Raw genomic sequence first — 18,767 nt, 5'->3', positions numbered from 1 at the left:
GGCAAGGACACTTGAAGGTCACCTGCAACAGAAAGTGCCCGGTCAGTCCCCTGACAGAGGAAGGGCTCTGTGGACAGGGACTAGAGGCAGATCTCAGCAGTGACCCTCCCCGGCTTCTTATTTTCTCTCAAGCAGTAATGCACAAGGATGTTGTGTTTTCTGATGTCCAGTGACCACATATTTTGGGGGTGCATCGATCCTAAGGGCAAAAGGAGCCTCGGGATGGCAGAGCTCCCAAGCACAGAGCGTTCTGGCCTCTGTGCATCGCCTGAGGCAGGACAGAAATGTAGTGCCAGCTCTCCATGGTGATCTCAGCTTTGGGGACACAGGTCAAGTTTGGAAACCATTCTGCAAACACACGCAGGCCCTAGTGAATGCCTGTTTCTAGGACAGAGGTTGTAACACATGCATGCTGTTTTGATGAAGTTTATCATCAGAGGCTTTGGCAAGTGGATGTAGGCACAGCAGAGCCTCAAAACAAAGTGAAAAAAATATCAGGCTAGTTTCTCATTTAGGGGGCAGAAAGCTAAGCTGACAAAGGTTTTAGCCAAAGGAGAGGAACTAGAGGGGATGAAGTGGGGCCATTTTGAAAGTGCAGCTCCATTTTTCAAACATATTTTACTGAGGAAGCCACAAGTCACAACAGTCCCGAGTGGCCTTCATCACAGAGCTGTTCTCCAGACCTTTTCTCCTCCACCCACCCCTGTTTGACAAATGCCACCTTTGGGCTGTTACTGCTGCCCACCCTGGTCCTGTGAACCCTACATCTGGTGCAGGTTTGTGTGTATCCGGCCCACTTTGCCCAGGACCTACAGAGAAGCATCTCTAGCTATGCATCAGCATCTTCCAAAGGTAATGGAAGGATGGTCCCCATTCCCTCCCTGCCTTGGACCATGGCCCCTCTCAGAGGACACTGGTTCATTTGTTTCAGCCAATTTTTTTTTTGTTTGTTTGTTTTCCCCTAGGCTTCTGGCTTCTGTAGATCTGACAGGGAATAGTCATGCATAAGGTTTTCAAAGGAAAGCACCCCCAAGATATATGTGTGCGTGCTCTAGGGACATGTGAGCGCTAACTAGCGTTCTGGCCAGGTCCTCTGGGAACATGCATACACACAGTCTGATTGAAGGACAGAGGACAGAATGGTGTGGGGTGGGGGAGGGGGGAAGAACAGAACGTTCATCTCTTTTGGCTTCCAGGAACTTGAGGGTCAATGTGCAGAAGATGCAACTCATCCCTTCCAGCGAACCTCACTGATTGCACAACTCCCTACAATCTGACTCTGGAGTTGGCTCTTGAAGAGAATGTCCCAATCTAGTGGCCGTGGATTCAGGAACTCAGAGAGATGACGCCATTTGTTCAGAGGTTGAAGTCCTCTGAGCCAGGTCACTTTTCCTGGCTCTGCAGCTAGTCGCATTGCTAATAATAGCAATGGGGCACTTTGGACTTGGAAGTGGCTGTGTTCGCAGTACATCTGTGTGCACTGTCACGCCACGGAGGACAAACGATGACGACCGGCCTCGGTGCTCCTGGTGAGCACCTGCCAGCTGCTCCGTGGACAGTCAACACATCTTTCGACTTAACCCTTGCCGCCGCCGGAGAGACTGTGTTTCTGTTAGACCTTGGGCCAGAGGGAAAGTTGACTTACATGTGTACTGGTGAAGTTTCACGGTGCGGCCGAGTTGGGTGTCATCCCTGCTGAGTGTTGTCCCGGGTGGGTCCAGCACCCACAGACCGGGCAGAAAGCTGAATGCAGACCTGCTATCCTGACCTCTGTGGGTACATGGATGGCATATGTAATCATGTGTGTGCCCCTAATAGCAGCAGAGGGGACTCACTGATCTGCCACAAATAAATCTTGTCCCCAGCTTCAGGTGCCCCCTGTGACTCCTGCCCCGTTTCTTCAGTCTTCCAGGGTCACTCCATCATGGGGAGATGGTGTCAGCTAGCCAGACCCCAATATGTAAAGGGACTCACACAGATCCACGGGTGAATACCTCCTAAATGAGCGGCTCAGGGGGACTATTTCTGAATAAATTGTGGAATGGGGGAGGGGTTCAGAGACAGCTCCTGGGACTGTGGTCACTCTGACTACTCTAGAGAGGACCCTGGCTCTGTGTGAGTTTTGGATGCGTGGCCAGTGGCAGAAATGAGTGGAGGGAGAGGGCTGAGCAGCCAAGAGAGTACCAAGAGAGGATGTCCCGGCAGTGTGGAGGGGACCTGGATCTGTCCCTAGTGTAAGGAGACAAAAGAAAGGGTTCCCCCAAGGCAGAAGCAGCCGGGAGCAAGTAGGTGGAATCGAAAGCACCCAGCCGGAAAGGCCTGGAGCTCGCTTGGCCTAGAAGTCATGGGAGAGAGCCCCCAGGCCACAGATGAGGCATCTCTGGTCTGTGAATAGGATGACGCCTGGCTGGAAGGATGAGGGTGTTGGTGACAGACTTCACCCTGTGTCTTTTCACATGGGGTCCCAGGTAAACATGTCCTGGAATGGGTGGAGCATGGAGATGAGGAGAGAGGACACCCGAGCCGTCATGTTAAGTCACAGGTTAGGGCCGTGGGACGCAGAGGAGCAGGGAGTCTGATGGCCTGGCAGGCCTTCGGGCAGTGGAGGGTGGGAACCAGGGTGGCCAGGCAGGAAATGCCCTAGTCTCTCAGGTTGCAGGAGAAGGAAAGTCTGGCTGTTCTGAAGGGGAACTTAGAGACTAGGGACCGGATGTGAGCAGGGACCAGGGGAGGGAGGAACAATGGCCATTCTTCCACCACAAGCTGACCTTCCCCGAAACAGGAAGGGCCTGCCAGGAGGGGAGGGTCAGGCTGAGGGACAGGAAGGAAGGGGCCCGAGGAAAGCCAAAGGCCTGTGGACTGTGTTTGGAATTTACAGACCCCTGTCTGGAGGTCCCCAAACAGCCCCGCTAGCTCAGCTCACACTCCAGGGGTGTGACTTTCCCAGGCCCCGCTGCCTCCCCCTCTCCCTCTCTGGGCCCCCTCCGGACCCTGAGATGAAGCCTTACTAGACTGCCCAGGGCCAGGGTCTTGCACGCTGAATGGTTGTTTGTTACAGGTCCGTGAAACCTACCATCTTCACACACGGAGCGGGGTTTCCAGAAAAAATAAAGGAAGGCGGCCAAAGTAATCAAGGCTCACAGCCTCCTCCTCCTCTTTCGAAAAGGCGCCTATCTCCAAAACAATCGAGGCCGCCCATTAAACAACACTTGTTCAGTACAGAGGAAGGGCAGCGTGCCGGATCGCTGGGCTTTCCAAAGAAAACACTCCCCGTTGTCCAGCAGGCAACAATGAACAAAAAAAACCTGAATGGCATTCACATGGGAGGGTGGGGAGCCCGGGCCAGGCCCTCGGGATCTTCGGGTGGCAGTGACGGGCTCCCAGGACAGAAGCCCCATCCTGCACATGTAGGTCCTCACCCAAGGAGCAGGCCAAGACACAAGGACACACAACCAGGTGCTCCTCTGCAAACCGGGGAGAGAACCTTTGCTAGGGATAGCATCAGCCAGCACTGTGCTCTTGGGCTTGGAGTCTCAGACTATGAAGAGTAAGTTCCTCGTGTTGTTTAAGCTCTCCAGTTTCAGATATTTTTGTTATAGCCTGCTTAGCAGACTGGCATGTTATCCATCCGGTCTAAAAGATTAGAGTCAGGAATACTGCATCTTCTCACATGTTGGAGCTGAAAAGCTGAGCTCAAGGAAATAGAGAATAGAATGGTCCTTGTTATGGGCTGGGAAAATGGGAGTGGAGTCAGGGTGAGGGAGAGTGGTTAATCAGGCTGGGGTACAGTTGGTGGGAAAAATCTCTTCTAATGGTTTATAGCGTGGTAGAGTGGCCATGGTTGAAAACAATGTGTCCGGCATTTCAAAATAGCTAAAAAAGAGCATTTTTGAAGGGTCCTTTGCACAGAAATGATAAATATTTTGTGTGATAGGTAGGCCCATTGCCCTGGTGTAATCATTACACTGTGCACATAGGTACAGCATAAATACATACAGTGAGTATGTCAATTCGATAAATATTAAAAGGGCAGTGTTGGGAAGTCTCCAGGGCCATTCAACCCTGAAGGCGTCAGAAGCATGGCAGTCCAGTTGATAGTGACTGTTCTTTCAAGGCCACACGGAACATCCTGAGAGCTTGTTGGTCCTGTTGGCTTCTTGTACCGACTTCCAGGGTGGCTCGCAGAAGTAGGGGGAGCCTGGGTCCTCCCCTCCTCTGTATCTTCACCTGGGATCCCTTCACTACAGGCTAAAGCCAGTGTTAGCCCCTTCTGCAGCCTGTCACTTTGCCCGGTGTGGCTCTTCAGCAAGTCAACAGCAGGGAGAAGTCAACTGGCTACACATGGGATCCCATTTGCCTGCAAGAGAACCGCGGCTCACCTCAGATAAGCCGGGCTGCGGTGTTGGCGGCAAAGGGAAGTGGAAACCGGCGCTCTGTGCAGTTCCTGGAAGGCACCGGGGCTTTTCGTGGGGAAGTGACAGTCCTGTAGACAATCGACCAAGTCAGTGAGCAGCTTGTCACCGCGGTCTGAGGAACCCATGGAGGCTCTGTCCCCTGCTTTGGGGATAACCAACCCTGGCCACTTCCCTACAGTGATTCTCTTTCCTTTCCTTTCTTTTTTTTCTCTCTTTTCTTTTTTTCATGACTGGGTTTCTCTGTGTAACAGCCCTAGCTGTCCTAGAACTAGCTCTGTAGACTATATTGACCTCGAACTCACAGAGATCTGCCTGCCTCTGCCTCCTGAGTGCTGGGATTAAAGGCGTGCGCCTCCACTGCCCTGACCTTTCTTGAGGGCCCTCAGGAGTCCACACTTTTCTCACAGCTGCATCTCCTATGCCCTTGCCTGTGCTGGGCACCTTCTTAGTCTTCCAGAGTTTTGTACACTTTCTTTTTCTTCCTGTATTCTTTTGCGAGACAGTGACTTATGTAGCCTAGGCTGGCCTTGAACTTCCGATTCTTCTGACTTGACTCCCTGGTACTGGCACAGTCTTGCTCCAGGTTCATGGAGTGAGAGGATCGAACCCAGAGCTTCTTGCATGCTAAGCAACCTCTCTACCAACTGAGATACACTTGCTACCTTCTTCCTTTTTTTTGTGAAAAAAAAATTTAAGAAGCATATCTCAGAAAAGTTGCAAGAATAGTGAAGGGTGACCATGTCCAATCCATTGTGATGTGTAAGTGGCATTCCCCTTCCTGTCTCTGGTGTGGATGTGACTCATAATTTTGACTGAATAGGTTGAGGTTAGGTGGGAACATCATAGCGCTGCAGCGTGAGAAGCCTTAGTAACAGGGTCTAATAGGAGACCCATCTTCACATCTGGCCAGATGTGCAAGGTCATCTGTTTCATTTCCTTCATCAGTTTCCTTAGTCTTTTAAAATCTAGAATGATCTATAACAGGTCTTGAAATGTCACAGCATGGATGCTGGGATTTGTTGGGATCTTGAAGGACAGAAAGAATATTCTTGAATCCAAAGCAGGAAGGGATGGATGGATGTGAGGGGCTCATGGGGGATCCGCAAGCCAAGTTCAGAAGGACACTGCTGGGGTTCAGGGCGAAGTGTTAACTTGGGCCCTATACAAAGGTTGCTGGTGAAGATGGCTGTGCAGGGTTAGGGCCTTGTTTGTCTGCAAGGCTGGAGCATCTGCAGGTCAGCGGGCAGCAGCTGGGTGAGCATTTAAGGGCAAAGTGGTGCCAAAGTGGAGACACAGTGGTTGTGTCTGTCCCTATTTCATCTCATTGATGGGAGACACTGGCGGCCTCCACCACACAGATGTCACGTGCTTGGAGAAGCTGAGGAAGGAGATCTGGAAAGGAGGCTCCGGGTCCAGCCACCACCTACAACAAGGGCAACAACAGTGGGTAGGTCGTGGAGAGGCTTTCCTGCAAGTTGTTCCGCCCCTGCCTTCCCAGTCTCATGCACCGTGTCCTCTCCAGTCGGTCTTAGCGATTTGTGTCCTCTATAGACATGTCTACCTTCCTGTGAGAGAAAGTCTGGTCGGCAGGTGTACTTGGAAGCTTTCCTTTGGGAATTGGCTGGCACAGACATGCAAGAGCGCCAGACTGTATCTCCACACCGTCCTTCTACAGTCTCTATACCGCCCCACCCCCACCTCATTGTCTCTACCTGTGCCGTGTTTCTTCCTGTGGGTCTGAGCGTCCCCCTGAAGGATGAGCCCATGTAAGAAGGCTCAAGGTAGTGAAGGTCCATTAAAGGCCTGTGGCTACATTTCAAGTTTCCTCTTTGGCCTTCCTACTTCCTCTGCCTTAGTTGTGGGTACCGCCATCTTGGACTATGAGGATGAGGCTGCTCCTAGGGAGGGCAGTGCAGTGCCTAGGAAGCCTATTTATGGATGCATCTCTAGGGTCCTTCTCAGTACCTTCCACGCAGGACAGTGTTGACAGATGTGGGGAATGGGTACCTTGGCTTTCCAGAGAACCATCTAATAGCCATGATGACATGGGCTTCCAGGATTTGGCTTTGATGGTGTCTGTGTAGATGAACCTTGGTGACTTTGAGCTGCTTGAATCCAGCCATCTTCCAGGTAACCTTATTTTGGGACAGAGCTATTGTGATGAAGGTCCAAAGAATAGATAACTCAACATAGTTAAAAAAAAAAAAAAAGGCAGCATGGAAGTTTACATCTCTTGTAGAGACTGGAAGGAAGTGACTCGGTCCTCTGGAGCGTCAGTCTCCTCCAACACACTGTTCCACCCACCGTAGGAGAGGTCTCATCCTAGTATTCCAAGATGGTAGCACCAGTAGTTCAGGCAGAGGAAGGAACGATGAGTCACAGGACTGCCCCAGTGCCTCTCCACTACCTAGAACCTTCTACACGGCTGCAAAGGAGGATGAGAACGCCATCGCCATTCTACACAGCCAAGTGCCCAGATGAACATGCTGCTACCATGGAGAACAATGGACTGACTCGGGGTAGCAGGAGGATGGGGGGGGGGCTTGTGTTCTCTTCACTGCCTCTGTATTGGTTGCTTTTCTCGTCCCTGTGACTGATATATCTGACAGGGAGACTCAAGGAAGGACAGATCTGCTTTGCTCACGGTTTCAGAAGGTTCACTTTCTGGCCTCTTGATGCCACAAGGGACTTGAAGAGAACATCATGGTGATGGGAGAGCGTGTGGCAGAAGAGAGCTGTTTGTGGCTGACCAGGAAGGGGAGAGGGAGAGAGAGAGAGAGAGAGAGAGAGAGAGAGAGAGAGAGAGAGAGAGAGAGAGAGAACTCCTGATTGCCCACACCTAGTGACTTACTCCCCCCCACCCCCTAAGTTTCCAGAACCTCCCCAAACGGCAGTATAAGCTGTTGCACAGGTTTTCAACCCCTGAGCCTGGGGGGACATTATGTATTCAAACCATAGCACCCTCCTTCTGTGGAATGGGAAGATGGTCAGAACCCTCTGGTCCCGTCCTCTCTCAGGATGAGGTTGGTGCCCACTATAGCTCCTTCTAGAAATGGGGCAAGGAGGAGGCAGTGCAGAGTGACTCTTTGTTAGGACTGAATGACACGAGGCTGTCCTCCATGCCAACGTGAGAGTCTAGGCACAGGCTGCACTTAATGGGGAAAAAAGAACAACAATGCAAAACTGAGCAAACCAACAAAAGCCAAGTCATCCAAAGGCCGAGGTTAGAATGGAGAGACCATAGTGCATTTATCCAGCTGAACCATGCATGGGTCCATCATGACAGCCCTTGGGCCGTGTCAGTTACAGAGTGATTGAAGATTGCATTTACTCGAGGGTGGGAATTGAAAGTCTCCCCTCCGAAGCACGAGTCTCATGGGAGCATGTCTAAGGCAGGTAATGGCTCTCCAGAGAGCCGTTTCAAAGCTACTGTGTTTATTAAAGAATGGCCAGCCGAGACCTGAAGATACAGCCAGGAGACTTGGCCTGAGTAGGGCTAACCAAGAGGACAGTACAAAGATCCTTCAGGCTGTTCATTGCCCTGCTGTCTCTGGACTCTGGTGAATTACCCCAGACTCCAGTGGCCAGTGCTAGGGTAGCACAAAGGAGGTGGGGGAGACACAGATGCTACTTAGTAAATGTGTCTCGGCCCTTGAAAATGAAGCGCTTGCATTTTTTTAAGTGATCTGATGATCACGGGGTGCAGACTCTTCCTGTTATGGCCATGGATGCTGTCAAATGTCCCTGGTATGCATGAGCCTAGGAGGAGTGGCTGGGATCTCAGGTGAGGGTCCTGTGACCTTCCCCACCCCACCTCCGATGAGCCAGTTAGCAATCCACCTACAGCGGTGGTCTCTAGAAGCAGGCACAGTGACTGGCTGAAGATGAGCGCCGTTTTCCTGGGAGGATCAACTCTACAGTACCGTTTCCTTCATGCGCCGCCACAGTCCGTCCTTGATCTGTGCCGCTGTTTCATCCCTGATCACTTTGATCTGCCTGCTGTGTTGTGCACATCTTCTCTCCTGCCAAGTTCTGGAGAGGGGAGCCATGGAGCTCAACTCCTCTGCTGGAGTAGCACCCGTGCAGCATGCTTTGAAAAAACGGAATGATAAAACGCCGTTTCCACACCTTCATGACTTCAGCAAGTGGCCTCTTTAGCTTGTGTGTTAGTTACTTCTGTGTCACTGTGACCAAAATATCCGGCAGAAAAACTTCAGGGAGGAATGGTTGGATTTAGCTCCATAGGCTTCTGGTTCACTACGGTGGGAAAGTTTTTGGTGACCTTCTTAGTGACAGGTCCCTGTGGCTGCTCCTCATATTTCCGTGGGCTGTGAGAATGCACCAGACCAGGAGCAGGGCTGTATCTTGAAATGCCACCCCTAGTGAACTACTTCTGTTAGTTAAGCCCCACTTTCTAAAGGCTCCAAAGTCCCCCAAAGTAGCACAGCTGGGGTAGTTAGGGGAAGAGAGATTCGAGAGGAGCAGGCTCCATGCCTGTTAGAGTGGTGTGCTCAGTAGGAGTGAGTCCAGTGGTGCCCAGGGATGCTGAGGTCTCCCTTTACAATTGAAATGCCGGGAAACCTGCAGCAGGGAATAAATGATGGGTGAGACAGACCTGGGCATCTAGGGTAGAGTGTGACCCAGGAGCAGGGCATGGTCCAGCCACAGTAGGGAACAAGGCCCAGCACCCGAGAGGAAGGGCCTTTCCTGGCAATGTGTGCCTACCTTGTATGCTGACTGCTATTCAGACTTCCCAGTTACTGAGCCATTGCTGAGGTCCCCTGACAGCTAGACACCACTCACCGAGCCTAGTATGAGGTCCTGACTCTTTGCCAGTACCACGTTTCCATCTACTCAAAGCATATGTGTGCCCTGACACTTGTGTGGAGGTCAGAGGACAATCTTGTGTGTTGGTCTTTACCTTCTTCTGCCTTGCTCGAGGCAGAGTCTCTTTGTTATTTGCCACTGTGGACTCCAGGCTCCCTGGCTGTGAACTTCTTGGAATTCTACCTCCGTCTCCCATCTCTCCACAGAAGCACTGTGAATGCAGATATATGCAGCTGACCCCAATTTTACATGGTTCCCGGAGATCCAGGAAATGTAGCTTAGCAGTCCAGGCCAGGCTTATCTGAGGGACAGTCAGGGGCAGTCATGGCCATAGCATGGATCATGGGAGGGTGTCTACATGTTGGATTGCCTACAACCTGATCTTGTGGAGGCATTTTCTTAATTGAGGTTCCCTCCTCTCAGATGATTTTAGCTTGTGTCAAGTTGACATAAAACTACCCAGCACACACAGGGGAAGAAAAAAAGTAAAAAGTCCCCAAACTGCTTTACAGTCTCCACTTTCCAGTACCTCAGACCAAAGTGGGTGTTTGGCTTACCCAGGTAACTGGTTGCCTTGGTTTTCAGTGTAACTTTCCATCCAATGATCTGCTCATAAAAGATGCGGACCACTTCTGCCAAGGGCACTGTGGTGAGAAGTGAAGCCAGAGACCAGTCAGGAAGGGGAACAGGTCTGGGCTCCAAAACTCAAGATTGCGATGGCTGGGATAAAGGGGCGTTCCGGGGGCCAATGAAAGCAGCGGCCGCACACGGCCAGTCTGGGAAACTTGAGAACCTGGTCCAGAAGAGAGTTAGAGCCTTGATTGTCTGTTTGGGAAACTTCCAGGTTTGCTGGAAGAGGCTACGCTTTGGGGGTAAGAACAATTCAGGAAATAAACGTGTTAGGTCAGGGCCAACACCTTGCTGAATGATAACCACCAGGCTAACATTGGACACAGCAGTCCAACACCAGGGCCAAGCATACCCTTGATGGAAAATGAATTCTCAGGGAGGAACCATGTCATCGGAGCAAGTTCCTTATGCTCCCTCAGCTGGTAGGAAGAGCCAGATGTTTTTCCATGTAGACTCCTAGTCCTTAAAGACCCAGGCTTTGCCAGCCATGTCCCAGGCTTCCTGTGGGGACATTTTCCTTGGCAGTGCCTTCCAGAGTGGAAACAAGAAGTTTCCTGGAGGGTCGTTTGGTGCAAAGATGATGTTCGACATCTAATAGAGGCGTGTGTCATGTTCAGTCCCGGATGAAGAAGCCACGTTGGCTCTTGTCACTTCCTGGGTCCTCTGTCTGACTCATTCTGTGTGTGTGCATGCGTGTGTGTGTGTGTGTGTGTGTGTGTGTGTGTGTGTGTGTGTGTGTGTGTGAGCATGGAGTAGAGGTCAGAGGACAAAGTCAGATGTTGTTCCTCAGGCACCATCGACTTTTTCTTGGCACAAGGTCTCTCTCACTGGCCTGGAGCTCACCCAGTAAGCAAGGCTGCTGCCACCTAGGAACCCCCAGGGATCTGTCTGGCTCTCCTTCCCCAGTGCTGGGATCACAAGCATGCGTCATCACGTCTGTTTTTAGACGGTTCTGGGGATTGCACTGAGGACTTTTTGCCTGTACACAAGCTCTTTACTGACGGAACCAGCTTCCCAGCCCTCTGACTCATTCTTGGTGGTCGTGGTCGGAGGCGATGAAAGAAAATCCCCTTTCCTGATAGGGCTTTGCTGTTGGCCCCTCCGATCTCTCAAGTAAGAAAGGAAATACAGTGGTGTCAGTGAACATATGTATTCCAGGATGTTGAGATTTCATGCTTCGTCCTGGCCCTCAGATGCCTGGGCTGGAGGATCAGTGCCAGCACTGGGTCTCAATCAGGGGCAATTTATTTCATCTCTCTGAGTCTCAACTTTCTTGCTGGGAAAATGGGAATGTGGACAGCTTTGTATCTGTGTCCAGGACCCTGTCACCACGCCTTTCCCACCCACGGTGGACTGTGCACCCTCAAACCGTGAGCCAAAACAAATCCTTCCTCTTTAAAGTTTCTTTTGTCAGAGACTGACTAACACAACATGTTTTCTTTTTGACTTCTAGAACATACCCATAGGGGCTGGAGCAGAGGAAGCAGAGTGAAGATGTGGGCTTGTTTCAGGTGAAATCATCCACACTTCTCTTGGCCCACAATACCAAGGCAGAGTTGGAGCCTGTGCTGTGGATTCTGACATGGGTGGTGATGTGCCGAGGTGGGGCAAGGTCAGGGAACCATAGGTGCAGAGAATTTAAAAACAAGAATAAAATCAACCAAACACTGAACCTACTAGTTATCATCACAGGACACAGACGACGTCTGTGGTAAAATGGTCCTCTCCCGGCAAACACACCACTGGAGCCTGTTGAGTTTTAATGAAGCAGGTTAGCTTCCAAGCACCCTCTTATTACTGATCTTTCAATAGTTGGGAAGAACTCTGTCCTGTGGTTGGTCCACCCTGTCCTTTCCTTTTGAGAGTAAATTCAGAGTGGATCGAAATTCCCCTCACCTTGGAGGTAGGTCATATCTATACACCCCTGCGCAACGTGTGACTTTTAAAAAGGTTGTCCTGGGACTGGGAGTTGGCTCACTGAGTGAATGAAGTGCTTTCTAGCCTGGCTTTCACAGCAACAAACAGCAAGAAATCTGACTCAAGCAAGGTAGAAGGTGAGGGGTGACACCGGAGGTTGTCCTGTGATTGCCACACGTGTGCGGCGGTGAGTGTGCTCCACCCCTCACACACAAACCCCACATGCACACATCATGCATGCATGCAAAAGATAAAAAGGTGTGGCAATGGAATGGAACATTATACAACTGTGAACAAGACTAAGGAGGCTCAACATGTGTTAACGTGAGCTATAACATAACACACAGCACACAGTCTAATAACGCCAAACAAGGCAATAAGCACTCAAAATTTTTGTTGTTGTTTTGAGGCAGGGTCTCTCTATGTAGTTCTGGCTGTCATAGAACTCACTATGTAGACTTAGGCTGGCCTGGAATTTACAGAGATCTGCCTGCCTATGCCTCCTGAGTGCTGGGATTAAAGGTGTGCGCCACCACGCCGGGTCGCTTAAAGTATTTTAAGAGGTAACCCACATGTGCATGTGTGTGTATGTGGTGAGTACACACAGACCTGCTTCATACATGAGCAGAGTATCTCTAAAAGGAACAGTTAAGCAGCTCTGTAAGCGTCACCTGAGGACAAACCTGAAAAGGGGGACACAGTCCTTCCATTCCATCCTTCTATGCTGCTACCGCTTGGGAATTCCGTGAGGCAGTATGAATTTTGAGGTCCAGTGCCATTGTCTACAATTTTTTGGTTCTCAAATGACATATTTTTACTACATCTGAGCAGTATTTTTTAACATTGCCATTTTATTTTTCTCTAAATCATCAATTGGTCAGTTCCAAGTTAAAAAAACAACAACAAAAAAAAACAAAAAACATATCCAAAGAGTAGCTTGTGTAACTGATGGCGGTGTGACTCCCACATGGATGTGAGTACCTGCTCACAGTGTCTGATATGATGCTAAGGGTCTGTGTTCTCTTCCTATGCCAGATAAGAGAAGTGCTAAGCCGGCAATGTGAGTGTGTGTGTGTGTGTGTGTGTGTGTGTGTGTGTGTGTGTGTGTGGTTATGGGCTGTGCTCGGCACAAACTGCGTTTTTTTTTTCCCCTTAAGGTAAAGTTCATCAACAAATCCTGACTCAGTTGCTTCTGTTTTGGGGTTCCGGGCACAGGAATTGAAAGACAAGAAAGGTTTCTACCACGTCCAGGAGAAACTTCTATAAACAAGACCTGATGGAGATTAGAAACTGTTTAGGTATGGTGTGATAGTGCCATGTCTACAAGGATGAAGTTTTAGTTACTGTTATGTATCTGTTGTGGTGATATGTTGTGTACCCTAATAAAATTTGCCTGAAGATCAGAGGACAGAACAAACCACTAGATTAAACACAGAGGCCAGACAGTGGTGGCACACACCTGTAATCCTAGCACTCGAGAGTCAGAGATCGGTCTGCATCTCTGGGACTTCAAAGCCTCCTGTACTACATGAGATTGACTCAGTCTAGGAGAGAAGCAGAGCCAGACAGTGGTGGCACACGCCTTTAATCCCAGTTACTTGGGAGTCACAAGCCTTTAATCCCAGCACTAGGAAGGTTGAGACAGGAAATAACACAGCTGGGCAGAGAAAGGTATATAAGGCGCGAGGAGACAGGAACTGAAGCCTTTGGTTAAGGCTCTTCGGCAGAAGCATCCCTGTCAGGCTGAGGAAGCCCTTTCGGCCGGAGCTCTTTCAGGCCGAGGAGTGGGTGAGGTGAGAGGTCTGCTTCTTTGATATTCAGATAAATTTTATTAGGGTACAGAATATATCACCATAATCTGTGACCAAATATCTGACAGAAAGAGCATAAGGGAGCAAAGAATTATTTTGGCTCACGTTTTTTTTGGGATTTCATAGCCAGGAAGGCATGGGGGAACAGTTTTTTCCAAGACAGTGGGAGGAAGACAGGAAGCAGCTGTTCATGTGCTGGCAGACGGGAAGCCGAGAGTGGCTCTCATGAGGGAAAGGCTGGTATCACCCTCACAGGTCCATCCCCAGTGACCCACTTCAGTTACCAGGACTCACCTTCTAAAGGCTCCACAGCATTCAGAACAGCAGAGGCTGGCGATGGTGGAGGGCAGTTCAGACTCACACGACAACAGGCGAATGGCCAGACTCTCTGGGGGGCAGATGTCTGCCCTTCACATCTGAGGGCCTGGGTGGGAGGACAAGAGAATGCTCTTCATGTATCTGGGGGTGTATTCAAGCATGCAGACAGTTAAACAAAATATACCCTGTTCCCTTACTTTAAAAAAAACACACGCTCATATTTTTATATATTCCTATATTGTAAAGCAAAATTGAAAAATGTAGACCAAAAATTGGCAGATAACAGAGATGACTGAATTAATCATTACGGGATATGTTTACATAGATTATTTTGATTCTGCTTGAACGACTAACAAAATAAAGACACATTAAATTTATAATTATTTTATATTTCACTAAATTAATTTTTCCTTTATTTCTTCATCTGTCACGATAATGAACATTTCCACAGGATTTTATTGTATTTATAGAAATGATCTAAAGGATTTTTTAAAATGTAAATGCCTTTGAACTATGCAAATTTGGAATATATTTTCATCAAAAAAGGCGTAAAAAGACATAAAAACATCAAAAAGCTCTGGGCGGGCTGGGGCTGTTAAGCTCAGGGTAGAGTGCTTGTCTGGTGTGTGTGTGAAGCCCTGGTATTCAGTTTCTAGCACTGTTAGAAATGTATACACCGGGGTGGCAGGTGGCTCAATGGGTAAATGTCCCTGCTGCCCAAGCCTGGACACTTAATCTTAATCCCTGGGACCCACACAAAGGTGAGAGGAGGGCCAATTTCACAAAATTGTCCTCTGGCACTCACACACACACACACACCATAGTGCATATGACCTTCCCCCTCCCATCATGCACACACACATAAATAATAAAAAATTTCAGATATATATATATATATACACACATACATATATATGTATATATATGCATTTTTTCAATGCAAATCTTTAAATTATAAAATATGAAGTTAAAGTGGGAGGCAGAAGTACAAATCAGAATTTGTAGATGTCAAGTGGTAAATGAAAACTGCTTAGGCGCACCTGAGTTTTAAATTTAGTTTTGTGAGAATTAAATAAGTCTTGCTAAATACCCTGCAATCAGTTCACACTTCCAGTGTTCCTCTCCCACCTGGCTGCCATTGCAGGACCTGGATCTACAACCTATGAGTTGCATTTAGATCCTCATGGAGACCAGTTCAAGGACAACGGGTTCCATGAATGCCACCCACTGTTCCATGCTGCCACGTAGAACGGCTGCAGAAGCCACATTGCTCGCTGGGCATCTCCATGAGCAGAAATCTGAAGGGGCAGGGAGGCACGCAGGCGGAGGGGCAGGTCTGCTGGCACGTGCCACGCAAGACTCATCTATTCACTTACGGCATGGAACAAAAGCTCCATCAGGCTAACTTGGCCTTCCTCTTGTATTGGTCCAGCCTTCTCTCATCCTGGAATGCCAGTTCCTCCGACATTAGACGTAGGACAGTGCTCAGACTTTCCATGGCTTTTTGGAATCACCCCTGCCCCTCCCCCACAATGAAAAACATAGAGCAGAATACAGAGAAGTGTTTCCTTGGGCATGGGTGGTGGTGTTCAGTGAAGTGGGTGTCCATGTTTTACCTGCGCCAAACCTTGGATCCCACGTGACTATAGGGTTCTGTGGACACTGATAAAGTTTCATTTTTTTTGAAATGAAAAGGTGGAGTTGTCCGAACCACAGGGTGCATGGTGATAGTCCCTTCAGTCCAGGTCTTCTGATATGCTGACAGTGTCAGGAACCATGTCCCAGTGAAGACTTCCCACTAGGTGACTCTTTTTAGAGCTCCTGGCAGCTGATTTGTCCCAGCTCAGCCAGGGCTTGGGTCTGAACCAGTAACTCTCCTTGGTCCAGAAGGATCTGTTCCACAGCTCATTCTGTCCTGTCTGGTTCTTGGGTCATGCAGAAGTGAATTGAAGGTTGTGCAGTCGGCCCAGAAGCAGTTTGGTAGCCAGCTAAGGCCTCGGATGCAAGCCCCCTGCTGATTGATGGTCACTCATCCCTCTGGGAGGGAGCTGCCTTTATCTGGAGGCTGGTCTGGTCCTGGTGGAGTCTGAGCCATGCTGAACTTGCCTTCCAGCCTGTGTCCCTGCCCTGACTTCCTGTTCCGTCTCGTCTCTAGATCCTGTACTCCTGTACTCACCAGATGACTTCCCCTGGACACTCTCTTGTAATTGTGGTGGGCACAGGAGCTTTTTGCCTTTGCCCAATGGCAACTTGGGGCAAGGGACATAGATCTGAGGCCCTGGACTCTGGTTCCTACGAATCTGACATGATGAGATAGATTCTCATATACAACGTGTGCACACTCAAAATTTAAAATAACATTTTAAAAAAGGCTGATGTAGAGACGGCTTAGTTCAGTTCCTAGCACCCACACTGGGCAGTTTACAGCCACCTATAACTCCAGCTCCAAGGGATCTGGCACTTTCTGACCTCTGCACCTGCACTCACACGCATGTGTGCATGACGCATCACGTACACGTAATTTTAAAAAATCGGGTAAAGTGTTTGATGTGCAAGCATGAGGGTCCGATTTCAGATCTCTGGCACCTATGTGAAAAGCTGGGCATGATGGTGCACACCTGCAACCCCTGTCTTGGAGGGGTGGAGGCAGGTCGATTCTTGGAGCTTGCCGACTAATCCAGCCTAGCCGATCAGAAAGCAGCAAGTTCAGTGAGAGACTATACTTAAAAAAAAAAAATGAGAAAAGATTATACTTAGCATCGACCTCTGGCCTCTACAAGCACATGCACAGGCATGCACTCCCACTCGAATGTGTAGACACATACAAACACTAAACACACACACACACACACACACACACACACACACACACAGAAAATGTGGTTGATGGTGAAGCATACATACATCAAGTGGTTGTCCATTGTCACTGGGGGGTCACCAGAAGGCATTATATGCCACCTACGGGGGAAGGAGGTCTGTCCCAAGGTCCCTCTGTATGAGTGTGGCCATGACACAGTTCACTGATCTCCATAAATAGAGCCTGCTACCCAGGAGGACTAGGTGAGCCTAAAATCACCTCCAGAATGTATTTAAATTGCTCTGGGGTAGGATTGTTCCCAAGGACATCCGCACCTCTGGTTTTGCAGATGTTTTGATTGGATTTGACTTTGAAACGGCCTTAGCCAAAAACATCTCCCGGAGACAGCAGGTTTATTTCCATCCCATGTTTTACTGTGGGTGATTGCGCAAGTCTGTGCAGCACTGCATGCTGGGACTCCATCTCCCTGGGTGCACACGATTTGCTTCCATTAGCGACAGTGGCAGCCGAGGCAGACAGATTGAGGGTGAGGGAAGGTGGACCCCCACGACTGCACCCTGGTGGAGCGAGAGGCTGATGCACATTAACAGTCGGAAATGGTGCTTTGTAAGCCATCTGCTGCCTGAGATTGCATTTACGTGGAGACACACGACATCTTGTTATCAGAAGAGGCCAGACACAACACTTGACTGCGGGAGATGGCAGCCTCCGGGAGGCCAATGTCTTCTCCAGCCGTGCGTTGTTGTCCGTTATTTAGTCTCGCAGACATTCCTACCAGAAGGTCATTGTGGGGAATAAGACAATGCCTTGCATCCTGGACCAATGGACCACTGCAGGATTTAGGAGGAGGCTCTTACTGCATCATGGCAGTCGAATATTTGGCTTTCTGGTACGTGGCCATGTTCTTTCTCAGGTAGGGGTTGAAGTTCTCACAGATGCACCCTCAAGAGCGTCTCTGAGGTGAAAGCCAGACTTGGTGGCACAGAATTGTAATCCCAGCATTTCAGAGGTGAAAGCAAGCAGATCCCTGGGTCTCGCTGGCTGGCCAGCCTAGCCAATTTGGTGAGCATCAACAAGGTCCTAAGGAGAGACCTGTCGCAAAAATAATAAAAAACAAAAAAACAAAGGGAATGCTATCTGATGATGAATACATGTGCATGCGCGCACACACACACGCACACACGCACACACGCACACATACACATGCACATGCACACACGCACACACACAGACAGAGCTTTGATGACAAGTATATTACAAAGATGAAGTGCTGGGAACAGCTTTCAAGCCCCACCTGTGAAGAGATTTGCCTGAGACAGGGTGGTAGAGAGAGATCCAGAAGCCAGGGCTGTCTGTACAGGCTGGCACTCGCTTTTGTACCAGGAAGGCAGTCTCTCCCAGGGACTTAAGAACTGCAGATGAAGGTGTGTCTGGGGTTGGGGCTCAGGCAGACATGTTTGCAGGCGCTACACCTGGATCAGGCTTTGTGTCGACTCAGAGCTCATTGGCCTTCATTGGCCTTACAAGTTATGTGAAGCGGTGTTCCATCTCAGGTTACCTGGCAGGTGCTTCTGGGATCTGGCTTTTCAGCTGCAAAGCACCTGCTGGGGTTCAGCAAGGGGAGCAGGTGGGAGAGGGTGGGAGTCTTTTATCTGTCTCTGGTCACAGCTACCTCAAGCCATATAAATTAGGTAATAGTCTTATCCTTTATAAACTTCTCATTGGTGGGATGATTTTAAGGATCTTGTGTGCAAGAGAGAGACTTTTAGGAGAGAGGCACAGGTGGAGTTTCTACCCACCGGGTCGATCTCCTACTGACCCCTAAAGGATGGAGTCTTGAGTTTGGGCTGGCTGTTATTCACTGGGCAGACACACTGTGGGTCCTGAAGGTTCTTTTTGAAAAAGAAACATATTTAATGTGTATGGGTGTTTTGCCTGCGTGTTGGTCAGTGTACCATACGTGTGCAGCGTCCTCAGAGGCCATCGGATAACCCTGGAACTGGAGTTCCAGATGATTATGAGTGCAGGAAA

General features: G+C 49.5%; 1 long non-coding RNA gene across 1 annotated transcript; it reads left to right on the top strand.

The window, feature by feature from the left end:
- The first annotated feature begins 3,125 nt into the window (after positions 1-3,125).
- On the top strand, positions 3,126-11,544 carry LOC143273354 (uncharacterized). The gene is made up of 3 exons (XR_013051407.1): positions 3,126-3,547; positions 5,774-5,862; positions 11,326-11,544. It is a non-coding gene; the product is annotated as an uncharacterized LOC143273354 (long non-coding RNA).
- The last annotated feature ends 7,223 nt before the right edge of the window (positions 11,545-18,767 follow it).

This window comes from Peromyscus maniculatus, chromosome 5 (assembly GCF_049852395.1).
Source record: "Peromyscus maniculatus bairdii isolate BWxNUB_F1_BW_parent chromosome 5, HU_Pman_BW_mat_3.1, whole genome shotgun sequence".
Lineage (NCBI taxonomy): Eukaryota > Metazoa > Chordata > Mammalia > Rodentia > Cricetidae > Peromyscus > Peromyscus maniculatus.
The sequence above is the reverse complement of the archived record's forward strand: the minus strand, read 5'-3'. Positions and strand labels throughout refer to the sequence as shown.